Genomic DNA, 6,000 nt, shown 5'->3' with positions numbered 1-6,000 from the left:
GGCTTTGCACCCTTCAAAGCAGACCAATGTTCTATGCTGGTGGTATTTCTGGGGACGTGGTCTTGCTGTCACTGCTGCTGAATGAAGCAGAGCAAATAAAAACTCTCCTGGTGCAAAAGGAAAAAAAAAAAAGAAAAAAAAAAAACCCCAAAAAACCCAGAGGAAACCCAGTCACTCAAACAACCAAAACAACATAACAAAACAAAACAAAAAAGATCCCAAACAAACCAAAATACAGCTGGAAAACTCCTCTCTCCAGAGGGAAAAGCCAAACCTGAGCTCCTGCCTGCTCCCCCCAGCAATGCTCTGCTCAACATAAACCCAACTGTGAATTGCTATAGGGCAGGGGGAAAAAAACCCAAACAAACCCTCAAACCCAAGAGGCCGACAGCTACTTTGCTGTGCAAATTATTAATCTGCCTTAAGGAGATTTAAGGAAACTGGGCAAAAAGCCTCTTGAGAACACGGGGTGATGCCTGCAGGGTGTCTGCACCACCAGGACCTTGCTGGACCCGGATTTCATTGAATCCCAGACTGCCAGGTTGGAAGGGACCTCAAGCATCACCTGGCCCAACCCTTCTGATATTTTTCCTTATCTGAGATGTCCCAGCACCCACTTCCAACTTTCCAAAGTGAGGGAATCTCCACCACTTCCCCTGGGAGACCATTTCCAGCAAGAGGACAAATGTTCCTCTTGTGTTCCAACAAGAATTTCATTGGAAATGACAAGGACAAGGACAAGGAATATCTCTTTTTAGCCCACCCATCACCCAAACAGCCTCAAATTCCATTCTCCCACCTTGCATCCAGCTCAAACCTGGGAATGACCCGGGGGGGGGGTGTTGGGAAAGCAGCGCTCCAAGCACCGGGGATTCCACCCGGGATCGAAGCGAGGCTGCAAAAATAAAAGGACCCTCGTGGGTTTTTTTTTGGGGGGGGTCCCGGAGGTGACTCACTGGTCCTGCTGGCGTTGTCGTTGCCGTTCTCATAGCAGCCGTGGCCGCCGTCGTCGGTGTCGGAGCGGTCCTGGCGCTCGTAGTGCCGCTCGCCCTCGCTCGCCCGGTCCCTGCTGGACGCCGATCTGCGCCGACGCCGTTTCCTCCGGTAGCCCCGGGACACCGGGACCCCGATGTAGATGGAGTGGTAATCTGGGAGGTAACGGGAAGGAGGGAAAAGGAAAAAAAAAATAAAAATAATCAAACCGAGCTTTAGACGGCGGCTCTGAGCGCCGATTTGCCAAACAGAAGGCAAGGAGATGGTTGTCTTCTTCCCACCAGGTTTCAAACCCCGCCCAGCACAAGAACTTTTTTTTTTCCTTTTTCCCGTGGGATGTGCGGTGCTGAGGGACGGGAGATGGGGATGTAGCAGCCAGCTGGGAAGACCTCGCTGCTGTTGGGGGTTTTGCTCACCTTCCTCATCGTCGTATCTTCTCCTGGAGCTGCCGAGCCCCCGCTCGCTCATCCCATCCTCATCCTCCAGCATGGTCCTGATGCCCAGAGGAAGCTGAGCAGCGGGGAGGAGAAAGGAGTTTTGAAAGGGTTTTGAAAAGGAGCAGCCCCTCTGCAAGCTCCCTGGGTGCTCTGGGGAATCTCTGGGACCTTCCCAGCCGGGGTGAGGATGCAGCAGAGAGCTGGGATATTCCTCCTGCCCCTGCTCCACCTCCCCTCTCTCCCCATATTTAAGAAAATCCAGAAAAACTCCACCGGGGTTACATCTCCATCTTTATTTCTGCTGCTCAGAGGAAGAAGGAGCAAGTGAAGAGCAAGAGGTTGTTGCTAAAGAAGAGGTTTGCTGGCATGGTTACAGACACAGGCTCAGGTAACAGGGGTTGCTCACTGGTAATAAACACCCAGATAACTTTTTTTTTGGGGTGTGCACAGACAGAAAAGGGTTTGCAGAAGCAGAGTTTGATTTTTCCCCATCCCCTCAGCACAGATTTTACACCCTCCCCACACCACTGCCAGAGAAATTCCTTCAAACCTGCTTGTCTTACTCCCCACCCGAGCTCCTTTGGGTTTTGCCACGGATGCTAATTAACCTCCTAATTATCTGACCTCCAGTGATTGCCTTTCACACTTGACTTGGATGGCAGGACAGTTACTATTCCTGGCAGCCGGGTCGATGGCTCCCAAAGTCACTTTGAGAGCTGCTGGAGCACAGCCCCCATCCCAGCTGCTTGGCAATATCAGCATTATCCAGCTAGTTGAGGGAAGAAAAACCTCAATTCAAGCCAAATTGGTGAAAAATATAAAGCAAATGGGACGTGCAGCTGCTACCTGGAAGGATCCAGGTGAGCTCTGCTCAGTTTGCCCAATTATTGATTTATTTCCCTCCAAGGCAAAGAGCATCTTTAGCCTGATGCAGGAGTTGCTGCCTGAAGACACCTCTTGATTTAATGGTTTTGGGATGGTGTTTTCAGATCATATTAGCCCAAGACCTAGAGGTGTAGGAACCAATTTATTTTAGGGACAAACACCTCTGGATGGCCCCAGACCTGGCTGTGTTACAGGGTAAGAGCCTGGTCACAAGCCTTGGCTTCCTGGGAATAATTTGGGGATAATTTGGGGGATTTTAGGAAGCTGCTGCTGGTGGCAGGAGACACAGAAAACACCAACCCAGGTGCAAGCATAAATATTTTTGTTTGAAAAATAATCCAGTACCTTCTAAGAGATGAAGTGTCCCAAAGCCCTCCAGGAGATCTCAGCACGAGTTTCAGCCCTTGTTGGTTGGGGACCCCAGATGATGGCTGATGATGCAAAACCCTTCAGCTGGGTCTAGATGGGAAAGAAATATCACTTTTTTTTTTCTTTTCTTCCTTTTTGCAATCTAACTCTATCACAGCTCTGTCAGGCATCCAAAATAACCCACCCAAGAAACCCAAATCCACCAAGAAATGAACCCACTGTTTGATGATGGTTGATTTATAAGAGTTATACAGCCTGGGAATTTTTTCCTCTCGTTTTTTTACCTTCATTTCTTTAAATTTTTACAAGCTTTTCCCCTCCCCCAAATCCTTCCATGCAACACACAAGTAAGACACAGCCAGGACCTGCTTGAAAACACGACTGTAAGTGCTCTAGAAATAAGGGAAGGGAAAAAAGAGCCCTGGTATCTCTGCCAAATAAACCCCACTGCCCCCCACCCAGCTCTCAGCTCCCCCAGAACAAGTTTTACCCTTAAAAAACTCACCTTGAGCTCCCCCAGAACTGCCCAGAAACCAGAGGATGGGGCTGCAGAGTGAAATCACGGGTGCTGGTGGGTGAGGGAGCTCGGATTGCCTTGGGATAAAGCTGCTCTTCCAACCATTGGATCGACACCCACTGCCCCAACGCTTTGTAGCTCCCAGGTTAAAATGGATTTGGGAGCAGCAAGGGCTCACGGGATGCTCAGGGACCTCTGGAGATTGAAGGCACTGGAGATTTCCTCTGCACAGTGATGGGTTTCAGATACCAGAGCTGCAGGAGGTGGGGAAATTCAAATTGTCCATCCCCACCTTGCAGGATCTGCAGCATCTTCTGGGGTTGTTGGGTTGGTTGTTTGGGGTTTGGTGTGTTTTTTTTTGGTTTGGTTTTTTTTTGGTGTGTTTTTTTGGGTTTTTTTGTTTGTTTTGTTTTGTTTTTCACCAGTTTTGGCAAGGGAAGGCAACTGCTTTGAGTTTTTGACTCTCTGCAATATCACCTCCAGCCCTGGGGGTGTTCAAGAAGGGCTCAGATGTGGCACTTCAGGAGATGGCTCCGTGGAAGCTGGGTGATGGAAGCTGGACTTGATGATCTGGAAGAGCTTTTCCAACCTTAATGATTCTGTGATTTGAAAGGAATGGAAGAAAATTCTTCAATGAGCTGTGGAGAAACATCAGCAACACTGAGCCAGCTCCTGAAACACCCTGGGGAACAAAAGGCTCAACCCTTGGGCCATCGAATCCAGTGGTGAAATCATCTCACAGTTCCCTGTTTGGACATCTGGAAATGGAATTTCATGAACTGCAAGCTCCTGGTGCCCACTCCCCTTCCTGAGGTGTCCACTTGTGTTTCATGCCTGGGTTGCTTGCTTCCACTCTGCCTTTTAATGGGGCCATCAATAAATCTGCATCAGAGTGTTGTCAGGCACAGCTTTGTTGTCAAGCCAAAAAAAACCCCAACCAACCCAAACAAAACAAGAAACCTAAAAACAAAAAGGAAAACCCAACAAAAAGGAGGGCTGGGAAGTCAAATGTTGTGTTTTCAGGTCATCTGAGAGTGGGGCTTTTCTCTTGCCTCTGGGGAGATTATAGGATGCCACAAAGCAGCCTCAGCAGGGGCAATGCAGAATCTCTCTTATATTTATGTGTTCTTTATCCCTGCTCCCCTCTTCTTCCCAACCCGTTTCATGGGATTCACTCTTCCATGGTCAAAATGCAACCTTTAGGGTGCATTAGGGAATATCATCAGCTACCCCTCTACTTCGAGTTCCAAGGGCTGTTTGTAGAGCACACTCAGCATTTCCTGCTCTTGCTTAAATCCCCTTTTCTCCTTTTCCCAGGCATTTGCAGACCAGCTCTGGGTGGGAATGAGGAAGATGATGCCCCAGGTGATGTCTGAATTGGCTTCTCTCCATTTTCCATCTCAGGATTAACGCAGGCACAAACACCTCCTGCATCCCACCCGGCTGCTGCTGCCTCAGCCTCACCCAGGGTGGTGCTTGGGAAGCTTCCAGGAGCTGCTTGTCCTGTAAATAAAATAGAAGTGGAAAGAAATAAAAAGAATAGAAACTTTCTTTCTCTAAATAAACACAAATCCAAAGAGAGGGGTGAATTTACCAGCATGTATTTCTTAAGGTTTTATTAAACTGCTCCTGGGAAGAAGGAAGCAAAGGAAAATCCCCAGAGTCCAAGAGGTGCCTGGGGGCAAGCAGCCACCCTGATACTCCTGCTCACCCCAACTCCTTGCCTGCAGGTTTTACTTTTGCCACTTGCAAAGAAAAAACCAAACCAAACACCTCAATTTTAGCCAAACCATTGTAACAAAAAAATTCACTAAGCCACTGCTCAGCTCCTGTGCTTCCCTGATTTGGTTTTAATGTGATTTGTCAGGGAAAAAAAAAAAAAAAAAAAAAAGTTTTAAAAAGTGTTTTTTTCAGGCTTGTGCTGAGGATTGCTCCTCATTTAGTTAAAATATAAAGCCTGGAAGCTGTCAGAAGGGGGAGACAGAGCCCAGGAGTTGCTCACCAGCTCTTACCCACCTTTGGGCATCCAAAGAAATGCCCCCAGCCTCCAGCTTCCAAAATACCTTTGTTATTAAAAGATGTTCCTAATGAAGCCAGAGCTGCAGACCCCTCGCTCTTGGGGAAAAAAAGAGACATTTTTCTCTTTCCATTTCACTTTGGAGAAGCTTGGTTTCCTTTAAGCCTCTTCCCCAACTCAGCAGTCCAGGGCTGGGCACGATGTTTAATTCCTGCTGCCTGGGATCCCCAGGTTGTGCTAAACCAGAAATATTTATTGCAAAGCTATTCTATTTCTTACCTAGATGTCAGAAAGGAGTATTCTTATCATTCCTTACCTGCTCATTAGTGGTTGGTCTCCAGCAGAGGGGGAGTCACCACCATCTCCAGGGCCAGCACCATTGCACCAATAAAACTGTTTTTATTTTCCAGCTTGCTGGGCTCTCCTTTTCTGTGCACTGGGGATGAAAACTCACCTTGCTGTTGATGGGGAAGAGCTGGAAAGCTTCAGAAATGGCTGGTTTGCCTCTCTGCAAGCCTTTCCCAAACTTCCATCTTGTTCCAGGAGATGGAAGTTGTGTCTCCCTGGAGATCTGACTCCTGGAAAAGCCCTTGGGAAAGGCTCTGCCCAGCAAGCTGCTCCTTTTTTATCACCTGGGGATCTACCAGGAAGCCCCTCGTTTTTAGGAGATTGGGTTAAATATAAGTCTAAAGACACCCCAAACCAGTGCCACCTCCCCCCCTGCCCAGCATGGAGCAAGTGGAAGTGATTTTGCAAAACCCAACAGAAGTCACATTTATTGT

The sequence above is a fragment of the Calypte anna genome, chromosome 22, assembly GCF_003957555.1.
Source record: "Calypte anna isolate BGI_N300 chromosome 22, bCalAnn1_v1.p, whole genome shotgun sequence".
Taxonomy (NCBI): Eukaryota; Metazoa; Chordata; class Aves; order Apodiformes; family Trochilidae; genus Calypte; species Calypte anna.
The sequence above is the reverse complement of the archived record's forward strand: the minus strand, read 5'-3'. Positions refer to the sequence as shown.